The sequence below is a fragment of the Nelumbo lutea genome, chromosome 6 (genome assembly GCF_056320005.1).
Source record: "Nelumbo lutea isolate HS-2025 chromosome 6, American lotus-T2T, whole genome shotgun sequence".
Lineage (NCBI taxonomy): Eukaryota > Viridiplantae > Streptophyta > Magnoliopsida > Proteales > Nelumbonaceae > Nelumbo > Nelumbo lutea.
The window spans coordinates 27,039,974-27,065,583 of NC_142689.1; the positions used below are offsets into that span (position 1 = coordinate 27,039,974).

The 25,610-nt window shown below is 36.1% G+C and overlaps 2 non-coding genes across 2 annotated transcripts; both read left to right on the top strand.

The window, feature by feature from the left end:
* Positions 1 to 5,023: 5,023 nt before the first annotated feature.
* Positions 5,024 to 5,096, top strand: TRNAE-CUC (transfer RNA glutamic acid (anticodon CUC)). The gene has a single exon. It is a non-coding gene; the product is annotated as a tRNA-Glu (tRNA).
* An 11,701-nt stretch (positions 5,097 to 16,797) lies between these two features.
* TRNAE-CUC (transfer RNA glutamic acid (anticodon CUC)) lies at positions 16,798 to 16,870 on the top strand. Its single transcript has one exon. It is a non-coding gene; the product is annotated as a tRNA-Glu (tRNA).
* Positions 16,871 to 25,610: the final 8,740 nt, after the last annotated feature.

Here is a 25,610-nt window from a genome sequence, read left to right on the forward strand (position 1 = left end):
GCAAAGGATTGTGAGTGGTTGTTAATGCACGAGCTAAACGAGATGTCATCGACCTTGTTTCCATGGAATGAGTGTGCGTAGGAAGAAGATTGACAATTGGAATGGTGTTCAACAGGTCCTGAAGAGCCCTAGTGCGCTGAACTGGTAAGGGGTCAAACCTTGTGAAACTATCTACTTTGAGTTAGGAAAAGAAGAAACAAATTCCTCATAAGTAACCTCAATAGAAGGTAAAGGAGAGGGGGTACCTCATGAACTGCAGGAGCCAAACAAGAAGTTGAATCAATGGAGCCTAGAGGAGGAAGAACCACACTAGTGGAGTCAGAAGAGGTAGAATGCGACAATGACTATAAGACCCCTGGAATGAGCCATCATAAAAAATGACATGTCGAGCAATAATTTCTTTTCCCATAGTAGGACTGTAGAGGCAATACCCTTTGTAACAGGTACTGTAACCAATGAATGTGTACGGAGTAGTGCAAAAATCCACGTTATGCTTATTATAGGGCCGAAGAAGGGGATAACACATCCAACCAAACACTTTCAACAAAGAATAATCAAGGGGTTTTCCAAATAATTTTTCATAAGGAGAGAGATTACCAAGACCCAGAGTGGGCAGTCGATTAATGAGAAAAGTGATAGTCTTAGCTGTGTCTGCTTATAAGGACTAAGGAAAAAATGAGGACGCCAATAAAGATAATGTGGACTCAATAACATGATGATGCTTTCGTTCAACACTACTATTTTGTTCATGTGTATGAGGACATCTAAGGTGTCAGTATCCAATTTTTGCTCGGTCCCTTCACCCTACCTCTTCGTACCCTCCTCCTAGGCCCAAAATACTTGGAAAAACAAACAACTTAATTTGAAACTTTCCATCAAACATCATCCCCAAACTTGAAAAACTACAACTTAGTTACGTATCAACTTTCATGACTAAACTACAAAAATCCACCATTCATCACACCAATTTACTTTTTAGCGGCCCCGATCTATGCGATATCCAAATTCCAATTCTTCCAAAATCAAATCCAACATATCCATCACCTCAAAAGCACTAGGAAACAAACAACAAGCGAATCTCAACACAAATTTATGACAACCAACTGTAAAAATATCAAGACCACATTCGGATGGCCCTGAACGATTACCAAGATCGACCAAATATTTCTTAGATCAGAACCACCCACTTAACTCCTCACCCTAATCCATGCCTACCTACCAAATTATAGCGCACAATTTCCCCGTTTGACCCCCCAAAGCCTAAATTCGATTTCAACAAATCTCATTAATTAAAGCTTATCATCCGTCATCCCGATTTCATGACTAATCAGCCCTTACCATTGTATTTGGATACCCAAAAAACCATAGCACGTCAAATTTCATGACCAAACACCTTTGACTGTTGAGAAAATAAGATTCCATTTCAGACACTCTTGTTTACTGGAAAACCATAAGCTAAGATCATGATTTGAACTAAATTAGTCAATCTACACTTATGATCAAAGATCCATCACCTCCATCAAATTTGGGACAATCAAATTGCCTACACACTAATTTTCATCCCAAAATCCCCCTGTTTGACCCTTTATCAAACAAATATTCTATTTCAGCAAATCTTGTTTATCCAAACTTGTCAACTATAGATCTCCATCATTCGAATCCAATTTCTCCAATCTGACCTCACCAGTGTATTTAAAGACCCAAAAAATCCCCGTATCCCAAATTTCATGACCATATTCATCCGTTTGATCATTAAACTAGAAAGATATAATTTCGACACACCAGATTAAATTGGCATGCCATTCGTTCCAATCTGAAGCCTCAAAAGGGTGAGAGCTATTGTCAGACCCATTCTCGACTCATTAGAATACTTGGACCAATGAAATAGAGTCTAATATACCCAAAAGGCCCAAAAACCCCAAGATATCCCTACTTAAAACTAGGAAAAGACAAAATAGCATTTAAAAGTTTATCAAATTTACAATTTTTGCCACAAACATCCCCACATATGAAACTGTCATGATTGGCATGCCCCAAGCTCCCATTGGATACATAAAACCCATGAAACCACCCCCAAATCAAATAAAATGTTTCACCAAATAGGAAAGCTTGATTGAACATTTATTTCTTTGAAAAATCTTTGTCTATTTGTGTGAAAAATCTCTGTTGAATTCCAAACACTGTAATTGAGCGAAATCAAACCTAATCCCCCTCCCTTTCTCTATAAATACTGATCCAATTCGAGCTCAAAAGGGTAGAAGAGGCAGGAAACCTAAGGGAGACCCCCAGAGAGAGAGAGAGAGAGAGAGAAAGAGACAGAGACAGAGAGAGAAAATGAGAGAGGAGGAAACCTGAAAGAGGCCCCTAGAGGGAGAGATGGGGAAGAGAGAAGAGAGTTTCCTCCTAGGCCATATACTACCTCATGTTCACCCGAAATTTGGAGGTACTCTAAACCTTAGATTCAAACTCGCATCCTCCAATTTCAAGCGGAAGTTGTTGCAACCAGAAGTACTCTCTAGCTCAAGAATCCATTTAAACTTCATTCTATCTCATCTTTAGCTGTTGGAAAACATTTAACAAGGTACATATGAAAGGTAAGTCTGTAATCATTCTATCTCATCCTTACTTGCTTAAAGTTCTGAGACCATGGAAAATCATTGTTCTTGACTTCTTCTAGACTGATTATAAAGGCAAAGATGCAAGGGTCTTAGGGAAATTAGTACCTAGGACTTGATAATATCACATCAAAGTCGGTCTCAGGAGAAGTTGAGAGCATGTTTCTTCTGTTTTCATAAATTCTAGCAGTTGTGTTTATTAGTTTTTTAAAAGAAATTAAGCCTGAACAACTCTCGTATTGGGCTGAAACAACAGTTTGGAGGTAGAGGTGCCTAATACATTCCCTCTCCCAATCCTTGGGACCTGAAATTTTTTAGTTGTGTGTCTTTTCCATGGAGAATGAAGTCACTATCAAAGACTTAAATTGAATTTTTCAAATCTAAAAATGATGGTCATTTCCTCTAAAAAATGGGTGGCAACTCTATTTTTTTGAGCCAATCATGAGCTTCTCGAAGCTCACATAAGGCAATGAGTAATACCTTAAGCATCTACATAGCGAGAAAGACTACGAAATTCATCACCCCAATTACTTTGGGACATCTTGATTTTAGTAGAAAATAAAGTTTCCACATGACATTTAAATTTAAGAAAAATATTAAACACGTCCGATTTCTTTTCAAGAAGATAAATCCATGAAAATTTGGAATAGGCATCAATGAATATAACATAAAATCAATATTCTTTATTAGGCAAAACTGGAGCAGGTCACCATTTGACACACCTCACACAAAGGCAAACTTAAACAATGGGCTTTACTCATTTGACACACCCCACACACACAAATAAAAAAAAATGACTAAAAGATATTGAATATTGTAATCCAAACTTAGAATTAATATTTTTAACAATTTTTAAAAAAGCATGACCAAGTCAATGGTGTCATTCTTCCAAAGAAGCTTTCTTGCCCACAAGAGCTTCCAAGACATCTATCTTGTGTCAAACTATCCCTAGAAACTAGTAGAGTCCATCTGTACTGGGTCTTCTATGTAAAATTCTCCCCATATGGTCCTTTAAGACTAAGAAATCTGGGTGAAACTCAAAATTCAAATCATTATCTTGATAAATTTACTTACAAAAAACAAATTCTTTATAAGAGTAGGAACATGAAAAACACTCTTCAAAGAAAATTCATTGTTAAAACTCATTTTAACAAATGGACCAAATGGGAATAGATGATTGTTAAAACTTATTGTAACAAATGACTCTTATTTGTCAAAAATTTAAAACTCATTTTAGCCAAGTATACTTTCATAAAAACACAATACCAAAAAATCACACTTTCTCTATTGTTTGAATGTTGAGGTTGAAGTCTAAGAGTATTACCAAAAAAAAAGTCTAAGAGCAGCTATTTCATACAAGAAATGCTAGGTTAGATCTATCAGTTCACCCTCCCAAAAACAGGGGCTCAACATTGTCTAATGCCCCTTGTATAAATGTGATCCCATGATGTGGTTGAAAAAACGAGTAATGTTTAATGGTGTCCCTTAAATTCATATTTGTTGATACATTGCTGATTAATATATTAATTTATAAATTAGTAATAATTTAATAATTACTAATTATTAGTTATTTATTAGTTTTTTAAATATATTTATTATTTTAACCATTTCTGTTATTAATTGGTTATTCTATAATTATCAAATATTCTTCTCCTCATTGGCAAAATTGTTGATATCATTTCATAGAATCCAACATTCATAGGTTACAGCAATATTCGCTATATTCAGATACAAAGAAAACGAAAATTATAAGTTTTCACAATGCTTTTGTCAGAGGTGTTTTGCTTTTCAAGCATTACTACAACCAAACAGCACTTAACTGCCTTTCACAACACCTATTGCACACTGATTAATAGTATATCATAAATTGCAGCATATCTAATTAAGCTCCTCCTTTTATTGCACCTACCCACTTAATCCACAAGAGATGGAAATTCTACAGACCTCCATTAATGTACAAAAGCGATTAATCCCGACATTCTGGAAGTTGATGCATTTACTCAGATAAATGGTTTATTCAGACTTGAATAAAATCGTAATTTTAGACTGAACCTTAACTAATCTGACTAAAATGAGAAAAATTATGGAATCCAACCCAACCCGTCCCATATAGAGTGCTCAACCAAACCTATATATCCAAATATTTCCAAACCATAATGTCAACGAAGATTCAATACGTCTCAGTCTTAATCAAAACCCAATCCAGAATTCCGATTAAACCCAAGTTCAGTGTGGGTCTACCACTTAGCCCAATCTATTGGCATCCTTGTTCTCTGGTGGCATCTTCAGACCTTTATTAATGCTTTTGGGCCCCTTTCCACCAAGTTCGAAGTGGTCAGTAAAATGGTGGATGTATTTCTTAGTTTAAACTTTTCTAGATTAAATATTAGGAGGCGTGTAAGCGTCATTCCGTTGTAGTCTAGTTGGTTAGGATACTCAGCTCTCACCCGAAAGACCCGGGTTCGAATCCCGGCAACGGAATAATTAATTTTTTCCCATGAATTTCTGTGCTTTAAAATATAGTATTAACATATTGGAATCGGAGTTGGACGACCGTGAGCAGTGAACAGTGGTTAGTGGTTGACTTCACTTGAGAATGTTCTCAACAGTTAGCGCCAAGGCGTTGAGAGTGAGCTCGGAAACTCTGTGGATACTGCTGCTTTTTTTTTTTTTTTTACATCCGTGCCATCGAAGGCTTAAAATTAAGCACGTATCCCCGCACACACTTGCCGTGTTTTCCGATACTTATTCTCGGGTTCAGATCTGGACCTGTGAGATTGACATCTTCTATCTGCCACAGAGACTGTCGAAGCTCGTCCACAGCCATAGCCCATAGACATCACCTCTGCACAGGTCCCAAATGCTTCTCTGGAGGTATTGGATTCTGCTTTTGACAGATTGAAGACCGTGTTTAGAGAGAGACGACTCTGAGCCCTTCAGACTTACAGAGAGAGCTGCTTCAACCAAACGTATGGGGCTGGTTCTAGCGTAGGAGGAAAGAGACTGGAAATACAACTGTGGATACTCAGTCGCGTTACATGAAGTCGGTGTTGTACTGTTGATCATCTTCTCATGAGCCATGATGAGGGGAATCATCCAGTCTTGCTCCGGTGCAGCAACTGGTATTGACATTGGACGGGAAGAGATCGAGTTAGAAGGAGCAGGAGGACTACAGAAGATATCTTAGAAGCAGAACAACCTTCCACCTCAACTCTCAAGATCCAAGGAGATCTAGCATATTGAAGGCTAGCTAATACTAAAACGATTTTAGTGTTTTGAGAACGATGGGTGAGGTGAGAGAATACGTACCGGTTAGTAATAAGGTAGTGCTTGCTCACCATTCACCAATTTATAGGGTTTATTTTGGAACCCTGATTCTCTAGCTAGCTTTATTTGCATCGCAAATACGCCCATGCCCATACTAGTGTTATAATTGCCCATCCCTCTTTCACCAAGCCTCCCTTCCATCAATAACCTTTTCCATTTATTTAATAATATCCCCTTGTATTTCCTCTTCCTCCTAAAGCTGTCAGTGAATCGGGTCACCTACAGAACCAAACCGAGCAAACCAATTATACCGATTGTGATTCCATAGTTTTTTTTTATCTTGATTGATAATTGAATTGGGACCGGTCTTTACTTTTATTATATAATTAATATTATATATAATGGCCTCCTGGTTCTGTTATAATTTTTGTTATATTTTATGTCTAAAAAGGTTTATTTTGCGTTTGCTTGGCATTGGTGTACGGTTCGATGAGTTGTTCCTATGGTCGCGGTAACGGTGTTTGTGAGGGTGCAGCATGTGAAACGGTTTTGGACGAGCTCGGCAGGCCGAGCTCACCCTAGCTCGGCTGCATACCAAGTATTGATTGCCACGTGTTGGTTTGTCGAGCTGTCTTGCTGATTTGGAAGTTGTGTTGCTAGTAGCATCCATATGTCGATAGTTGCATGGGGTGACCAAAATACCCCGCATTGAGGTCCCACCTAGCTGTTTGTAGTTTAGTCTACCAGAGTGGCAGAAATATTACTAATGCAATTATAAAGTTTCTGAGGTGATATGCTTATGTAATACCAAGGTGTCACCCAAATGTTCTGAGATGCCACGTGTCATGAAGTCATTGGATGATCAAATTACCCCTCATCAGAAACAAATGATCAAATCACCTAAAGTAACTTAATGATCAAGTGAGACCATGGCCTTTGTAACCATGAGTGCTTAGGTTCAAATCTTCACATCCCCAAAAGTATTTTGGAGTTTATTTCAAGGTAGATTCCACCAAGGCTAGTTCATCGGGTCGGTTTAGGTAGGATAAACCCCTAACCCTAGAACCAGTCTAGGTGGGGGTCAGTTTCAAGAATTTGAAACCAGACCCTACCCAAAAATAGATCAGGTAGGGTCAATTCAACGCCAATCCAAGATTGGTTCCAAATTTCATAACCATTTTCTCACCTCTAAATCCATAACAATCCTTCAAAATTCAAATGAATAACAACCAATTTGAGCTCTCCACATATTCACTTATAAGGTGTTGGTATACGCCCACCTTAGAAAGCTAAAAGCTAGCCCCTAACATTCAAACCTTCCAAATGAGTATATGGACAAGCATGTCATTTGCATCCACCAAATTAAGGGCTTGTTTTGTTTGTGGTTGCATTTGGGTTTTAGCTGGTTCTAGAATGAAAAGCAAGCGGGATTGCATTCCATTAATTTTCATGGAATCAAGATTTGATACATGGTACAAGAACGAGCAGAAATCTCCCCTTTAGACATGCCAATTTCAAAACATATGATTTTTGGATGTAAGCATGACATGGTTGTCACATGGCTGTTTTGCATACCAATAAGGTAGCGTTTAGTTTCATTTAGGGGTGGTCACAAGCTGAGCTTTTCACGAGTTATTTGAGCTCGGTTCTTGAAAAGCTCAGTTTGGCTAAGTTTAAGCTGAGCTTCAAAACAAGCTTGAGCTTGATATATAGGCTAGTTTGCTAATTGAACCGATCTTGAGTCTACTGAAACTCAACTCGTGAGGCTCGCAAGCTTAATCGAGCCTAATATAATAAATAAATAATTTTTTATTATATGCATTCAAACATACATGCATATACATATACATAGATATAATAAATAATTTTAATTATATATAATAGTATTTTATATATAATATTTTTTTTATGTATAATAGTAAATAATTTTTACAATTCTTATTTTTGTATGTAAAATAAAAACATTTTTATATGTTTACTTTTTATTTTTTATATGCATGATAATAAAAGACTTTTATAATTCTTAATTTTTTATATATAAAATAAAAAATATTTTTATATGTATAATTTTTATTTTGTAGAAAAAAAAAACTTGTCTTGGAGTTAAGCTCAAGCCGAGCCAAACTCAAACTTATGAGCTTTGAACAAAGACGAACTTGAGCTCAAGTCAGCTCGAGCCTAATACAATTTTAGCGAGCCAAGCTCGAATAGCCAAATATTCGGCTCAGCTCGACTAGAATCCACCCCTACATGAACCATCCTCGTCCACAATATAATATAGACAGGGACGATCCATAGAGCATTTTCTCGTCTTTGTCATTATCTCGTGGTTGGGACCTGTTCATGGTGTGGACAAAATGGATAAATGATTCGGTGCAACACACCTGCCTCAAAACTCTTTTTTTAACTGTTTGAAACCCATTCTTAAATTGTTTATTATAATATTTTTAATAATTTTTAAATTTATTATTTATAAATATAATTAATGTTTTAATTTGGTTAATTGCTCAATATTTCATGACGAGCACTTCATAGTTGGATTTTGATGTAGCGCGATCTGGTCACTCTTAGCTGGCACTCACCTGGCTCCCGGAAGATACCTGAGACGAAGAAGAAGAAGAAGAGTCCCCGGGGGTTTACCCGGCGGGAACACTCTGATGCTTAAGTTAGTACTCTGTAGGAGAAGCAAGGAGAAGACGAAGGCTAAGAGTGTAGATAGCGTGTTATCACTATATTAGAGAGATTAAAAGTCTCAAAAAACCGTTTCTTTTCTGCCCTGAGAGCTTTTATAGGGGCGTTCATGTCAGGTCGAGCATAACCGCCACTGGGCTCTTGCCACAGCCGTTACCTGCCAGGGCTGCGCAGGTGGCCGTTGTGACGTACTTCTCGCCCGGGTGAGTGATACGTCTCCAAAGTGGCAAGCACGCCTCCGCCTGCTGAGAGACATGGATGCAAACTGTTGAAATGACAGGGACTGTGCCGTCAGTAAGGGACGCGGCGCAGTCTGATCGGTACGGCCTATCAAATAGAAGCTTCATGAGGAGTGCTCACGCGACTCATTTGACTTGTTTGGTTGGGAGCTCGAGTGAGCTAGTTTCCCTAGCTTGCGAGCTAAAGTTGCCTCGGAGTATCCCTTCAAAGGTAGCTCGGGGAACCCAGAGCTCGTGTTGGGGTGAGCTCCTCCTTTTGTGAGCTACAATGTCACTCGTGCTGAGTCACTGTCCATGTGTCACTGTTTCATAGGTTGGGTCAAATCGTCCTCCATCAGATTTATTAACATTCTAATGGCGGTATAGTTCTTTCTACAGTTACCTAGGTAAGTTTTTCTTGTAAAACACTTACTTGGGTAAGTGCATTTCCCCGTGTTCTTTTATTTCTCATGTAAATAAGGCAATGACCATTTTATCCATAAAAATCTATTATTAAAAAAGGGCATTTTTTTGTTCCATTCAAGTGTTGGCAACTTTCCCCCTAGGTGGGAAAGTTATTTACCCACCTAGGTGATACCTAGGAAAATAAATTTTCCCTAGTCCCCATATAAATCTAAAAAAAGAACATGGGATCCTTGGTCAATGGAAACCAAAATCCCATTGACCAACTTTCCCCCTCTCAAAAAAAAAAAAAGAATGCCCCTTAAAAGTTTCTTTAAAGCAATTTAAATAAAGTAACTCAACCAAACCTTAAGCCTTTCCAAGCAAGAGCTCAAAAGTAAGCTTTTTTAAATAAGTTCAGAAGCTGTTTATTGAAGCATTCCCACCAATTTTGAAATGTTCCAAAAGCCTTTTTTTAGGTATATTTATTAGCTTCAAATGTTATCCTTTGATGTAAAATCATGACAAAGAACACTAGATAGAAAATGTAAAAAAAAAATACAATAAAAAACAAGGTTTATGTGGTTTGTCATTTCAATTATGGGAGAGAAGAGATAAGTCTCTTCTTCACTAAGGATTGGAGGTCAATACATGATTGCATATGTTATATATGTCATCAAAAGCAACCGTAAGCTGTTCTCTCTTTTTTCTTTCAAACCCAAAGAATATTACTTGTCAAAATCCAAAACATTTTAGCCAAGTACCACCTGCATAAAACACACACAAAAAAATCACACATTCTCTTAATTTTCTTTAAATGTTGAATTTCAAGTCTAACAGCAGCTACTTTTTCTCTTCTTTATTTATTTATTGACAAAGGCCGAGAGCAACTACTTCATAAAAGAAAATGCTAGGTTAGATCCATCAGTTCACCCTCCCCAAACCAGGGATCAATATTGTATATGTGACCCTCTTATTAGGGGTGTCAAGTGGACTGGATTTGGTTAATCTGATTCAGTCTAATGTGAGTCCGATATTACAAATGCACCAGGTCCAAATCAATCCAATGAATATTTGGGATCATTTTGGACCATTCCAATTCAATGTTTAGAGATATGTTCAAATTCTAACCCAAAATGGTCCATTCACACCTATATTCCTATCCTCTATCAATGGACTAGATATTGGTTCAATCCAATCCAACCCAATCCAATATAAATTCATTATGGATGGACCAGGTCCAATCCAATAAATACTTTGGGTCATTAAGTATGGACTGGTCCAATTCAATATGTCTTGTTGATTTGTCAAATCTATCCAAATTAATTTTTATTTGCACGAGTCTAATCCAAAATCGATCCATTGACACCCTTACCCCTGATGTGGTCGAAAGAACGAGTGGTGTTTAATGGTGCCCCACTGTCCCTTTATATTTTACTAGTAAACATGTACATGCATTTGCACATGAAAGTATCTCCAAGACAAAACTATTTACAATTCAGACAGTTTTTGAATAGTTATAAGTGGACAGTTTTTTAACAGTTATAAGTGGAAAATTTCTTAACTGTTATAAGTGGGCAGTTTTTGGAGTGAGAATAAAGAATATATATACACTTTTTTATGCCCGTTGTATGTTGCTTAAATAAGATATAAAAATGTCTAACGAGAAGTCCAGAAAATATGACTATTCGCTCTTTCATTAGTAGTATAGATTTGTTTTAGGGTCTGGAGCTGCTAAATTTTGTGGTGTACAAGCAATCAGAATGATGAATAAGCTAGGCTTAGTTCGGTTATGCTAATTGCTTAATTCATAATTGTTGATATACATTACTGATTAATATATTAATTTATAAATTATTAATAATTTAATAATTACTAGTTATTTGTTATTTATTAATTTTTTAATATGCTTATTATTTTTAACCATTTTCTATGTTTTGTTAATATCAAATGTTCTTCTACTCATTGACAAACTTTTTTAACTGTCATTTCACAGAACCCAACATTCATACGTTGGAACAACATTCTCTATATTTAAATATCAGAAAAAAAATAAAAAATTATAAATTTTCTTTGTTTTTTTTTTTTGCTTTTCAAACATCACTAGAACCAAATTGCACTTAACTGAGTTTTGCACACAAGTTTTGTAGATATCTAAGGCTCCTCTTTTCATTGCATCTACCACTTATTCCACAAAATTCTACAGACCTCCATTAATCTACAAAAGCGATTAATCCTGACATCCAAGGATGTCAACAAGTCTGGTTTGGATGGAATTTCAGATCGAGGCCTACCCACCCTAACTAAAATGAGAAGAAACATAGAATCCAACACGTCCCATATGGAGTACTGCTCAACCAAACCTAGCTATATATACAAAGACTTAGGTGGTGTTCGGTATCGTGGTTATCCATGATATATTGCGTTTCAAAACATATTATAGTCATTTTCATCGTTCGGTTCAGTATGGTGTGGACCGAACCACAACATCTAGTGGAACAGTCCACACTATATTGCAAAAGCTCTTCCACGGGTAAGAACGTGGAATACTCCACACAACAGTAAAAAACTCTAAAGCCTTGATTCCCTACTTTGCACCATTATTCCATCCTAATAAATATTATTGTTGTAGCTCTTTTTTTTTAGGAAAGCATTGTAACTCTTGCTCTCCCATCAGTCTGCCTTGCCGCAGGAAGAAGGTGGCCAATACCAGTCAAAGTTACCCTAGTTCATTGAACATCTGTTCATCAACTATTTGAATAGATGTTCATCTAGATTTTTTTTTTTTATCACAGATGTTTATTTGGGATTGAAACAATGTTATCTTGTCAATACATTGAATGGTCAGCCCGTTCTGACAGAAAAAATAAAAAAGATAAAAAGCGGTCAAAATTGTTGAACGGTTTGAACGATTCAACCGCCTGGGTCAATGGTTTGTTGACCAAATCAACGTTTTCTTTGCCAAAATTCGATTTTGGCAAAAAACAGAACCGGTCACCTTACTAATTCCTAGTTTTTTCGGTCTGACCGTTCGAACCAAACCGTCGACCCGTTCTAACAGAAAAAATAAAAAATAAAAAATGGTCAAAACCATTGAACGGTTCGAGCAAGGTTCAAAGTGTCAACACGTATCGGCCCGTCGCGGATGATACGTATCATTCTAGGACCTCTCCGATATGCCCCTATAGTGGGTGCATTGGGGCTCTGACTGGTTCAGGGGGTGGAGGAGCCCTAAACCAGCCCCCCTGAACCGGTTTTGAAAAAAAATAAAAAAAAAGTAAAAAAAATGGGTATAAATTCACCCAATGTGCTTGTAGAACCTTGACGGTTCAACCTCCCAAGTCAACGGTTTGCTGACCAAATCAACATTTTATGACCAAAATCTGATTTTGGCGAAAAACAGAATCGGTCACCTGATTGGTTCCCGGTTTTTCCAGTCTGACCGTTCGAACTGAATGGTCATCCCGTTTTGACAAAAAAAATAAAAAAATAAAAACCGTTAAAACCGTTAAACAGTTTGAAAGGTTCAACCACCCGAGCCAGCAGTTTGTTGACCAAATCAACATTTTAATCGTTGACCTGACCGGTTCCCAGTTTTTCTAGTCTGACCATCTGATCCGGTCCGGTTTTCAAAACCATGGAAAAGTAATAACATTCAATTGGATAAATGTATATTTTATTATTTATTATTTTACATAAATAAATAGTAGTAGTGTCAAAGTGTCAATAACTTCATAAAACAATATTAGTAATATTATTAATAATATTTTTATTAATTAATAAGTTTTGAATGTTATTAATCATGGTTAATTATTAGTAATTAGTAACAATATTATTAATTATTATCAAATATTATAAATATTATTATTAATATTGTTAATTATTGTTAACATTATTTTATTAATATTAATAATTAATTTTAAATTATTATTACAATTTTTAGTTAATATTGATATCATTATTTGTTATTAAATATTATTAATATTTTTTTAATTATTAACTTTTTTGTAATTTATTAATTTTTTCTATTATATATATTACTAAAAAACAAAATATTGTGTTTTAATGATTAATGGCATAGATAATCTCACATGTTGTATTTGAGGTGTATAGAGTCAAACACAAGATGTGGTCAGAAATGTGCCACACCTTGCAAAACACCCATTAAGGTGTGATATGGATCAGTACACACACTTTTGTCCATGATACAGAACAACTATTCTGTTGGAGTGTGATGTGGATAAAAACACACCACCCAATTTCTCATCTACGTTACAGAACACTCCCTTAATTTCAATGCTACAATGTCAATGAATGGGATTCAACATGTGTTGATCTCAATCAAAACCCAATCCGAAACTCCAATTAAGCCCAAGCTCAGTGTGGGTATACCACTTATATATATGTTAATTTCAATCCAAATCCAATCCGATTAAGTCTAATTTCCAAAAAGTTCGAAGTGGTCGGTAATTGATTTGCGGTGCATGGTGCACACTTATCCCACAATTTCTGCAAAATCTAAACCACATAAACGATTCAGCTTTTCCTAATGGTTTTCACTTTTCAATTATATAGATCAAAGTATTTAACAATTAGAAGTTTCCTAGTCAAAATGTTACAACGGGAGAGAAGGAAAGAGCCAATTGAAAATTCTGGAGGAAAGAAACATATTTTCAACTTTACCACGATTATCCATCTCAAAATAGTATATGTATGGCATTGAATATTTGTTTTATGGAAAGAAAAGAAAACAAACTTATAATTCGTGGTACTCTAGTTGGTTAGGATACTCGGCTCTCACCCGAGAGACCCGGTTCGAGTCCCAGCAACGGAATAAATTGTTCTTTTGGCAAGAAGTTATTATTTTGGGGCGGTGTATCCTCCAAATCAATTTGTCTTCCTCTTTTGTCGATGGGATGGGATGGCCCGGATCTTTTCCAGTAGGGCTGTTCATAAGAACACCCAACCTGACCAAGTTGGACGGACCCAACCTGAGTCGGCTGGGTTTTTTTCAGCATCGGTCGGTTTCGGGTTGTAAAAAATCATAAACTGATGGTTCAAATCGATTTCAGTTTTAATGTGTAAAAGCTGAAACCGAACCAACTTAGTAGTTAGCTCTTAGTTAGTAGTTACAACCTATTTAGTTCCTATTTAACTAAATTGTCTCTATCCTAATTACAACATAACTTAATTTATAGTCTTCTAGTTATGAATGACATTAATGACAAGTATTATAAGACAACTAAACAATGAATTTTTTTGAAAAAGTTTAAAGAAAAGAATCAAATGATCCTAGTTTATATGGTCTTTTACACCAAATAGGCAACCAATTACAATTAGAATTAAGTGTCCTCTTTTACTTAGATTAGAAGGTTTCTTGAAATATACAAAGGATCCTAGTTTCTATGGCCTTTTACACCAAATAGGCAACCAATTACAATTAGAATTATGTGTCCTCTTTTACTTAGATTAAAAGATTTCTTGAAATATACAAATTTCAGTATTTTTTCTCTAATACAGTTTGACAGTCTATTTTCTTGATAACTTCTATTTTAACTTGGTCCTCCCCCCTTAGCCCCTCAACTCAAGCACAATCTCTAATACAATTTGACTCTCACGAATCAAAAATTTGAAATTTCAATTTATTACCATAGTTGAACTTAGAGCCGAAACCAACTCAAACTGACCCAATTCAATTCAAACAGACTAGATCGGTTTTTCTTAACACATGGTCAATTTCAGTTTCAATTTTAGGTAACCTGACCAGGTCATGTTAGTTGGAAAAATCTCAATAAATCGACCCAACCTGACCTGTGAACAACCCTATTTTCCGGTAATCATCCTCAAAATTGATGGATTTCCAATTTCCCACTATCCATCCAACACCCTTTCTTAATGCATCCCTAACTTTAAGGATCTCCCTCCAAGAAAGCAGGAATGGCAACCGCGTAGGGCGGGGATGGGGAGCCCCTCCCCATCCCTGTCCCCGCTAATGGAGACAAGGTTATCCTCATCTTCGCGGGGATTCTTATTCCTGTGATTTTTTATAATGTTAATCATTTTATTTTTATTTTTTATTTTATTTAAAAACATAAAAACAAAATAATTAAAATTTACGATCCTATTAGAAAAAATTCAACCATATTTTTGAAAATACTAATATATAAATGTATGTATACATATGTACATATATAACGTATTCATACATATATACATATATATTAGTGGGGATTCCATGGAGCGAGCATCAAGGTCCCCGTGGGGAGGGGAGTGCTCTCCCTGTCCCCACTAACGAGGATGAAAATTTCCCCATCTCCGTCCCCGCAGGGGAAAATTCATCTCCATCCCTGCCCCATTCGCGACTGATCTCCATAAGAATCGAAAAAATGAAAAAAATTGCCATCCCTACAAAAAAGCCCATGAAATGTTTTCTTGATTTTTGGCGACATTTCAAATATCCTCACATTTTAAATATTTACTTCTAACTACTTGCACCCATAAGTTATTTGGCTTGGAAAGGGTTTTCCACCCTAACTTAGCAATGCAAGCAGTATTTACCCAATCTAAATTTCTAATACCCCACCCACCATTGGATTCCATTTTGCATACCGTATTCCACTTGATTTTGCTTATTCATTTTCCTTCCGTTCTTTCATAGGAACTCTCTCTGTGTTTTCTGTCAATATCCTTAACTACAGTTTTTAGAATTCTAAAAGCTCTCATCACATACTGTGGCATCGTACCTATGGATGTGTTTAGAAGGGATAGCTCTTCCTGCAAGAGAAAAGGTGTTCATTTTCCAACCCAACCCAATCCCGTCCGCTCAAACCAAATCTATATATACAAATTTTTATTAACTGCTCAAAGAGTCTTTAAGAGTTCTGTTCAATCTTCTAGCAAAAAAGAATGCCTAATGTATATATATGTATGTATTTGAATGTGTATTAAGATTGACAGTTTGACCAAAGCGACAACATAGTTCATGGTTGTTGGTCCCAAGGCCAAGGATCAGATGGCAACAGGCCCTCAGCAGTAGGGGTGTCAATTGGACTGTATTTGGTCCAATCCGGTCCAGCCCAATGTGAGTCTATTACAAATGGACTTGGTCCAATCTAGTCTAATGATTATTTTGGACTGGTCCAGAGACTATCCAATCTGTTCAAGTTCCTATTAATTTAGATTGGTTTTAACTCAAACTTGGTCCATTGACACCTATGTTCTAACATTTTATATGTTATATTGGCCCAATCCATTATAATTTCATTATGGATAGACCCGGTCCAAAATAATATGTTCTATTGGTCCATCCAATCTGTTCAAATTCAATATGTCTTATTAGTCCATCTAATTTGTACAAATGGATGGACCCAATCCAACCCCAATTTATTGCTTCCTCTTCACCAATAATGCCCACTTTCAACTCGTTCCAAAAAAATGGGATTCCAATTAATAAGCCATTGATATTCAGCAACCCCTGTTAAAAAAAATAATAGCAGAAATCCAGACATTTATCTAACACCTGGCTTGAGAACACTAATACATTATTTGTCGACTGTGTGTCTACGTTCCGTTTTTAAGAGCTTATTGGAACCGAAAGGTATCTTTCCGTTGTAGTCTAGTTGGTTAGGATACTCGGCTCTCACCCGAGAGACCTGGGTTCGAGTCCCGGCAACGGAAATATACCTTTTTGTACATAAACAGTTTGAACTTTGAAGTGTTATTGAAGAAATCCTAGATAGTCTCCTAATTATCAAGATCATCTTCGGTCAGTGCAGGGCCCATTTGAATACCTTTTACAGCAGCCTGATTATCATGCAATTTTTGCTGTGATCCTCCAGCTGATATTCTCAATGGAAGGTTGAAAGAGGCCGACTGAAGCCCGGCTCCTGATTATCATGCAATTTTTATTATATTTTCAGAAAAATTCCATATTAATACCTTATATTTTGGAAATAAACTGTGTCACTGCAATACCTAAATTCTCAAAAAACTATCAATTTAATCTAAAATAGTCAACCTACTAATAGGTGTGCTGATAAGTTAGCATGGCTATGATACAAAATCATCATTGCTGTTTTCATGTGATTCTCCAGCTGATGTTGAGGATATATCTGGTGTTAATAATTGGCGCTTTTGTAATGGGTTATTAGGTTTTAGTCTTGTCCCAAAAATCAAACAAAGGCAAAAGAGATCGATCGCATAGGAGGTAAGTGTCAGAGTACTCCTAAAAGTATATGGGCTTCCCTTTTCCCATTTTTATGCTATCAAACAGAGTACCAAAAACTAATAACTGGTGCCACGAGACATGTTGGAAACAGCGCAAACAGTAAGCATCTCTATCTAGTATCGACTAAGGTAACCATGGTTTATGGTCTTTGTTATTGTTGTAGATGATTTGATACGACAAAGGCCCCAAGTGCCGCGGGTGGCCACAAAATCTGGGACAGCACAGCTCTCGGATGGAAGCTTAAAAGCAAATCAAGTTAATTGTTTTTGGAAAGTGTATGTGTAATAAACAGATCATGGCATTATTTATGATAAAAGATCATGTCCAGTGACAAGTAGGGATAAAGGCATTTAATGATCTTGACCATCGTGTACGTATGATTTAGGGTCTGTTAGGGTATGTTCTATTTTTTATGTATCACTTACCAGGAGAAGTGATACATATCTTCTAGCTAGGTGGATAAATAACTTTTCTGCTTAAGGAGAAAGTTGTTAACACCATAGTTTTTAAAACCTACCTGGTGATCAAACTGGTTAAGGGTCCGGTTACAAGTTCAAATGGTCCGACCATTTGTGTTACCTACAAAAAAATTAAAAAAATTTTGAAAAACGTTCAAATGGTTCGAACGGTTAATCGGCCGATTCAGCAGTTTGCTGACCAAAATCAATGGTTTTCAATTTTTTCCTGGTTTTGAAAATTATGGTTAACACTTAGATTGGACAAAATTACCCCTTTTAATAATGACTTTGTAAGACTAAAACAGTCATTATCTTATTTATCTGTGAAATAAAAGAATATAGATAGATACATTTACCCAATTATCTTCCCAAAAAACAAACAGGACCTTAGAGGCTTGGGGCCCTAATTAACCAATAATCCAAGGCCAGCCCTAACTACACTTGATGGCTGATCTGGGATGTTGTGGGATTCTATCGATTCCTATGTATTATATAGGCTTGCTAGCTATGGATTTGACCTCAATTATCAACATTCTTTGAAGAATAATCCACAGCGGATCCTGGATCTGCTTGTGGGTAGGAGATCCGAGCTCTCCTACCCACATTTGTTTGGAGATCAATTTGATCTATACGAAGACCACATTTGTTTGGAGCTAATCAATTAGATGTTTAGATGCAGAAGTCTACCTGAGGAATTTAATTTGGAGTTAGAAACAGAAAGAATTAACAAAATGGGAAAAAAAAGACAAGAAAAAGCTTGTTAATATCAATGTTTAGAAAACTAAACCGGAGCAGCCAGTTGAACCATAACCCGGGGCCTTGACCGGTTCAGTCACACCCCAAAAACCGGGCTTGTTCAAAACCCATTAAAAACTGGCTGATTGGCCAGTTTAACCAAAAAACCAATGAACCGCTCCCAGTTTTGTAAAACTGCCCGGATCCATACATAAGCAAAATTTTAAAATATTGTTAATAAGATTTGAACCAAATACCTTTGACTTCAGAGATTACTTAATTAAGATTAATCCACCTCTTTACTTGTGTTAAGTAATAACTATTTATTGTACATACTACATTACTATGAACGTATTTTAAAGAAAGCAAGTTAAAAGGCTTGAGTCCTAGTCATTTGTCTTAAAAATTAAGAAGCTTATCATCCATCCACCATATTTAAATAGCTTAAAATTTGTAAAATATATTATATATACTATATAGTCTTTATGTGATGTATAGTATATATATATATATATATATATATATATGTGTATCTACCACATTATCATTGTTCGACCTCTATTTCAACCCCTGTCGAACTTCTGGCCCATGAACCTTATCCCTTCTCCAATTCTATGCCTGGTCCAATTCTCTAAACATTAGTTAATATGACTAGCATTTTTGTTTCAAACACCAAAAATATAACGCAACTGTCAACTACTAACATTACGTTGTTTCCTACCACCTAGGCCAGAAAAAAGAAACGACTTAACAACATGAAAGATTTGCATGTGTGTAATTTATTTCCTGTTTGGTTGTTTTGGCTTCAATGTTCAATCAACTTTATGTGGGAACCCTCCATCATCTATGCTAGTAGAGGTTTCAAAAAGATAATGAATGCTACTTGGTAGCACTGACCTGGGTTGCAAAGTGGTTCCTTCACCCCCCAACTGCTTACCACTAACCTTGTTCCCCTTTCCCCAACACATCTACATAGATCAAAAAGCAAAAAAGCAAATAAGAAAAAAAAAGGAGAAAAAGGAATTCTTAATGCGCTGGTTTTTGCCTTAACCCATGATTATTTCATTAAGATTATATTTGTTTTAAAGGAAAAAATAAGGAAAGGAACGAAAAGATAATAAAACTTTTACAAATTTTATACAAATTCCTCTACCTTTTCCTTCAAACCAAACATAACATAAAGGTTAATTCTCAAAAAAAATAAAAAATAAAAGATAAAGGTTACAGAGTTGAAGGCATTAGAATTTCTGGGGTTTACTCAATTAATGTGCAAGAACCTATGTTCTTTTATATATTTTCCACTTGTTCCAGATTTAAATGCATCCAGTTCTAGGGCTCTTAAATGTATTTCCACAATTATACTCACCGACAAATATTAGGTATCTTCTACCTGGTCGGCTGGTCCGTAAATATAAAATTAACATAACTCAGCAAGTTGCCTTTCCTTTTCTCCACCTTTCTTTTGAAAATATACAACCAAATACCGAGTTTGTTCTTTTCGAAAAGAGTAAAATCTCCAGATTTTCTTTTAACTCTGAACAAATCTTAAGTGTCAAGGAATATAAAAGGATGTTGTTTGTTAGCAGCTAGGATAGTACAACAATATGATATTATTGCTTGCATGTCTGCTTTTGCTTAACAAACAAGCAATTGTTAGAGTCTAGATATGTCAATTGGTCGGGTTAAATCGTAAATGTAGTTTGGCCCGACCCTGTTTCATCAGATTAGGGTCAACATATTTGGTTTTATGGTCGGGTTAGGGTTTTGATTATTCGATCTAAATTGGGTTCAAGTCAACTTCCGATTTTGGCTGACCTGTTCTGGTCATGATACTCTGCATATATGCAAAGTATTCTTATAACTTTTTGACTTCTAACTCTATAGCTTTAAAGTTTAAGATTTATTTGTATATTGGTTTTGATTTTTTTTTTCTTTCTTTTAAATGGGAAAAGTAACATCTTAGATTATATGGGACAATTTTCCAATTTAAATTAATGGATTTTAAGTCTTCAAAACGTGTTAAAAAATACAATTGAAATGATATGAGTCATGTCAGATCGGTATCAGGTTAGAGTTAGACCCTATAGGGTCAGGTTGGGTTTAAAAATTATGTATTTTAAGACAGATCAGCTCGGATTCGGATTAAGGCACTGTAGGGTTGGGTTATGATTGAGGCAAACCTGTGTTAAACCTAACCCGTTGACATCCCTACTGGAGCAAAGAATGTGGCCAAGAGAAGGGAAGCAAGCAGCCACAGACCACGGACCAGTAAAATAATCAACCTAGGCCACTTGGTGAGTTATTCTGCTGAAGAGGGAGATACCATTGACATGTAACTAAGTGCTAATTAGAAAAGAATATGCATGAACCAGTGTTTTCAAATCATTTGTTAACTTAGATGGTCGGACCGTTTGGTTCGGGAACCATTCAGAAAACCAGTTCCATTTCACCCTTAATATGGGCCTCGGTCAAAAATCATTGACTTGGTCAATAATTCATTGGCCTGAACGATTAAACCGTCAAATCGTTCGGCCCAAACGATAGTTTTTGGCTATTTTTTATTTTTTTTTTAAATCGGAGCGAACTGTCTATTTGAATTGAACAATCAAACCACTAATGCAAAAACCGGTGGATAAAACGATTCCAATTCGGGGTCAATTTTTAAAACATTGGCATTGGCATGAACAGACCATACACTGTGTGATTGTCAAACAAGGATTGGTTTTTTCTAGTGTAATATATAATTGTAACATTCAACGAGAATCCAAAGCAAAAACAATATTTCTACAGGGAAATAAGAACCAGAGGAAACAGCAAGATGTTCTTCGACAAGGTGATTTAATCGATCAAGCAATCGTTGATGTGAAGGTAATTTATTGCAGAGAAGGGAGGGAACAATCGCTTCAGAGTGTGTGATGAAGGCAACAGCAATGGCCCATGGGATTTCCCTTCTAACATTTTCAATTCTTAACTACTCAAATGTCTTGGATTTTTATCATCTGGACAAGCAGGAGCTAGTTGAGTGCATCACGGACTGATACTGTGCCATCTCGTCCTTAGCATTTTCCATGCCTGATTCGTGCACTTTTGTACAAGGTAATTTAAGACAATTTCAATCAAACTGATGATGCTGTCACGATGAGTCACATATAAGGATAAACAAAACATTTACTGGTACCACCAACCAAGTTATCTTGTTACATATAAGAAACCTCCAAACAGTTCCAGAAAGCAATTGATATGAGCCTGTGTATTTTATTCTGGTTTATCTTCAAACATTACAGTGGGCGCTGTGTATTTAAAACAGTGGAATGTCATATTTTAGGATTTGGAAGGAAGGCACTCCATCATTTCATTTCTTCCTTAATAACATGAATAGGATGCATTTCGGATGATAATAGTGTGGGCTCAAATGCTATACGATAAATAAATAAAACGGTTCCTGATGGAACGCGATCTCGTAATTCTTACCTGATAGGGGTTATACACCTAATTGGTGTTGGATGAGGTATCTGCAAAGAAAAAGGTAAAGGATTTCTGGGGAGCTCGCCCGGCAAGAACACTCCGATACTTAAGTTAGAACTCGGTGTAGAACTGAGAGAGAGTTGTGAAGAAGAAAATAAATGCTAAGAGTGAAGATGCACAATTTTCGATTACCTCTTTCCTTGGGGGTTGGAGCCCTTATATATTAATGCCCTATCAAATCAGGTGTAACCTTCTCTGAATCTCTGCTGCAGCCGTTATTTGTCAGGGCTGAGTAGGTGGGCGCAAGCAACCATCACAGGGTACGACCCTGTTAGTCGATAGACGTTTTTTTGGAGCTAGCAGGAACAACGCTACCTGATGAGAGACGTGGGCACAGTCCTCTAGATTGGCAGGTGCTGCGCCGTCAAACAAGGGACGTGGGAGTAGTCTGACGGGCACAGTCTTGTCAGATAAGAAGCTTCCCAAAACCCTTGGATTGGTCAGTAGCGAGCTATTCTATAGCGAGTTGCCTGGTAGCAAACTGCCTTTGTAGTGAGTTGCCTTGTAGCGTGTTGCACGGTGGTGAGCTGCCTTGTAGCGAACTGCTTGGTGGCGAGCTGTTAGGCTGGGTTTTAGCGAGCTCATTACGCCAAATTGTAGCCAGGCTGTCATGTTGAGTCGTTACTTACGTTGAGTCATGTCCACGTGTTGCCTAGTCAAAAGGTCGGGTTAAATCACCCTTCATCAATTCGATTTCAAGTATTTACTCATGATTGGGTTACATATAGCCCATTGAACGCACCCTTGTTTGTAGCATATCAGAATGGGAGGGCTTTGTAAATTTTAGACTCTCCCTATCTCCCCAAATATCCCAACATGTATCTTATTCAACACTCACAGTAAGTTGGATTTTCAGAATCCAAACCAGCATCACATGAAAATGCAAAGACCTCTTCACATTTAAGTGGGTTTTCAGCAACTTGGCACAGGTTGGGTTTCAAACGGACATCTAATTTCCTATTATAAATAAGTAATAAACAAGCAAAATAATATGAACAAACATCAAAATTTTCAGTTGTTTGATTGAAACATATAAAATACATTTTACCAATTATCCTTTCACCTAATATTCAAAACATTGTTTAATCTAACATATAAGTTCACATGCATTACAAAAACAATTTAATTATAAGAATTATGGGTATTTTAGTAAATTCAATTTATAAGTTGGGGAGGGTCAGGTTTAGCCTAATACCACCATATCCTACCGGCATGTGTCTGTACAACTTGTAAAATCCCAAAACCCGTCTCCACCCTAAAATCTGCTTTCAAAAAAAAAAAAAAAAAAACCCCACTAGGTAGGGTGGAAATTGCCGTCCCTATCTAGAATCCTCTATAGACAGTCAGATAGAATTTTGATTGTACACAATCAGAATCCAAATAAACCATTACGTTATTGGATTGAATTGGATTAGTGACAAAAAATTGGATCCAAATTATCCAATAAAATTTCAGTCTAACGTTAACTCGAAGGTTTAAAGTATTAATTTGAAGTGGTGTTTGGTGATAATGACATGGTGGTGCAATAGGTGCTAGAGAATAAAATGTTAATTTAGAGACCTCACCTAGTAGCTTAAGTTTTTTGGGGCATTCTTTTTTTGGATTTTGAGAGGGGGGAAAGTTGGTTAATAGGATTTTGGTTCTCATTGACCAAGAATTCTATGTTCCTTTTTTAGATTTATGTGGGGACCAGGGAAAGTTTATTTTCCTGAGTATCACTCATCCGGGTAAATGATACCCATCTCCTAGGTGGGTAAATAACTTTCCTACTAAGGGAGAAAGTTGTCAATAATGGAATGGGACAAAAATGCCCTTTTTAATAATGGATTTTTATGGATAAAATGATCGTTGCCTTATTTACATGAAAAATAAAAGAACATAGGTAAATACACTTACCCATGTAAGTGTTTCCCAAGAAAAATTTACCCGGGTAAGTGCATTTACCCAGATAAGTAACTTACCAAAAAGCAAACGGGGCCTTTATATTGAATGACATGGTATCAAAACTACTTGACCAAATGGTCTAATGTTTTATCGTTGTCGTTCCATCATATTTAATTAAGTTTTAGCATAAGATACGGTGGAACTAGGCTTATCCAAGTTTCAAGTCCAATGGACTTTCGAATGAGGGGCCATGTGAGGATAATAAAAACATATTCAAAGACATCACCTAAAAGATTAAGCTTTTAAGCTATATTTGGTTTGAAGGAAAAGATGGGAAAAGGAAGGGAAAAATAGGAAAACCTATACAAGATACCTTTCTCTACCTTTTCTTTCAAACCAAATACAACCTTAAGTTGGATGATTAATTTGGTTAATTGGGAGTAGGAAACCATTGGTCTTAGACCCTTTGTAAAAATTTTGGCTATTCAGTGTTCACAATATCTTGATGTATATCATGTTAGTATCAATCTGTACCAATTATATTCAACTGTTACAAACTGATACATAGGGGCGGAGCAGGAAATTTTTATAAATGGGTCAAAACCTAAATGAAATATAAATGAATAAAAACTGTATTACGATGAAGATTTTCTGAACCGGGGCATGGCTCCCCTGAGACCCCCCGTGATACACCACCACTACAAACAGTTACAAACTCAAAGTCAACTATTACAAATCATTACAAACCACTGAAACAGTACTAAATTGTCACAAGTCTATATTCAACTGTTACAAATCCATATTCAACTATTACAAACCCATATTCAAGAGCCACATATCTATACTTGACTATTACAAACCGATACTCAACCCCACATAATACGTGTCTCGTCCTGCATCTCCTCTTTGGCAACTTTCTTGCCTGAATTGTGCACTTGCACTTATATAGAAGAGAATTTAAGAGAATTTGAATCAAAACTGGTAATGTAAATGTCAATATTAGGGAACGTATATATAAATTGTTAAGGTTGTGTTTGATTGCAATGCAAATAAATTTGTACTGATATAAAATTGTGGCAGTGCAAATGATTTAAGTGTAAATTCTGTTGTTTCAAATTTTAGTTTTTGTTCGATTGCAGTACATATGAAGTGCATTAAGACATGAAGTAGAATAAAGTAAAAATCAAAACAAAATTAAATAAGAATTTGCATTTATTACATTTGCACTCTCATGCACTTGTATTAATGCAAATAAATTTACACTGCAATCAAACACAGCCTAAAGTTTAGATAAGATGAAGAATCAGATTAGGATAAGAATAGGTTAGGATAGAGTTTTATCATATGTTTTATCTTTATATCTCCTCTTGACTCTATTTAAGATGTAACATCGATCTCATTGATGCAATTAATGAACTATTCTCGACCTTCTCTGAAACTTTACGGCACAACTCACGTATAAGAAAACAAAACATTTTCTGTTACTATGAACCAAGTTCTTTTGGTTCACGTAAGAAGCACTTTCCATGAAAAAACAATGACCCGTATACTTTATTCTGCAGGTATATCTTCACACAGCAAAGTTTCA